The sequence below is a fragment of the Myotis brandtii genome, unplaced genomic scaffold (assembly GCF_000412655.1).
Source record: "Myotis brandtii unplaced genomic scaffold, ASM41265v1 scaffold1750, whole genome shotgun sequence".
Lineage (NCBI taxonomy): Eukaryota > Metazoa > Chordata > Mammalia > Chiroptera > Vespertilionidae > Myotis > Myotis brandtii.
The window spans coordinates 87650-89021 of record NW_005356477.1 but is presented as its reverse complement, the minus strand read 5'-3'; the positions used below and the strand labels follow the sequence as shown (position 1 = coordinate 89021).

Genomic DNA, 1372 nt, shown 5'->3' with positions numbered 1-1372 from the left:
TTTTACCTCCCAAGTCACTCTACAGGACCGCTTTTGAGTCTTCACCAACCAGTCTCTTGGAGAAATCATGCTGCTGCAACCCTGGTCCAGCCCACTACTATGAAAGTCCATTCCCCTGTGATCTCACCGTCCCACCTCAGCAGGAAGTAGTTACAGAAGATATGACCTTCATCCCTATTCATAAAACAAAAAGGCTGGAATGTTAGGTCTGATCAAAGAATTGAATTGTTGTCCCCTCCCCTGGGGACTGACCTTTAGGCCACTTCACAATGGACATTCCATGTGCCTAGACCACAATCCACTGGCTAAGACCATTTTCTCTCCCATCTGGACTGCCCAGAATCTGGACCTGCACAGAGAATTCTCTGCCCAGAAAAAGCCTGCCCAGAGTCCTTTAAAAACTGCTGACTCCCATCACTGGGGGCTGGAGCCATCCAGGCTCAGCCACCTGGTGTGTGGATGATTGAATAAATTCGTAATCTCTCACCATTCTGGCCTCATGGTTCCTCCTTCAGCGACCTAACTCTATCTATCTATCATCTATCTATCTATCTATCTATCTATCTATCTATCTATCTATCATCTATCTATCTATCTATCTATCTATCTATCTATCTATCTATCTATGTTTCTATTGGTTTTAGAGGAAGGGAGAGGGAGGGAGAGATGTGAGGGAGATAGAAACATCAATGAGAAAGAATCATCAACACTGGCTGCTTCCTGCCCAGCAAGTGTTAGCAACTTAAATCCTTGACGTGCTGCTGGGTCCTGGCCAGGACAGCTGGCACTGTAATGGCGCTGCTCAGCGGCTCTGGGCTGGGATTTGGAGCAGGTCGCTAAACTGCAAGCAATAGGACCCCTCCGCTGGGCTCTCGGCTGCACAGCCTTGCAGTTAGGTGCATTCTCTCCTGTGCTTTGTGAAGCAGGTGGAGAGCGGTGGTCAAATATCTAGGCACTTAACATGGGGAAGATGTTACCAGGAACATTTTGGAATAAACTACTTCTGTTCTTAATTTTTTGGGCGGAAGGTGTCTTTTTATTGTGGTAATATAAACACAATGTAAAATGACCCATTTTAATAATTTTATTTTTTAGAGAGAGAGAGAGAGAAACATCAATGTGAGAGAGAAACATGGATCAGTTGCCTCCCATAGGCGCCCCAACTAGGAATCAAACCAGCAACCTGGGCATATGACCTGACAGGGAATCGAACCTGCGACCTTTCTGGTGTGCAGGGCCACGCTCCAGGCAACGGAGCACACGGCCAGGGCATGTCCATCACCTTTTTAAGCACGCAGTTCTGTGGACTCAAGGAGTGAGGTCCACGGGGCGGCGGCTCTGTGAGCGCGCTCCCCAGCGGGAGGCTGGCTGG

At 48.2% G+C, this 1372-nt stretch overlaps 1 protein-coding gene across 1 annotated transcript in view; it reads right to left on the bottom strand.

The window, feature by feature from the left end:
* Nucleotides 1-14: 14 nt before the first annotated feature.
* The window catches only part of LOC102263585 (tigger transposable element-derived protein 1-like), a 58622-nt gene continuing 57264 nt past the window's right edge, over nt 15-1372 (bottom strand). Inside the window, exon 3 of the mRNA XM_014537237.1 lies at nt 15-174. The gene's annotated coding sequence lies outside the window, so the exon portion shown is untranslated. The remainder of the gene's footprint in view (nt 175-1372) is intronic.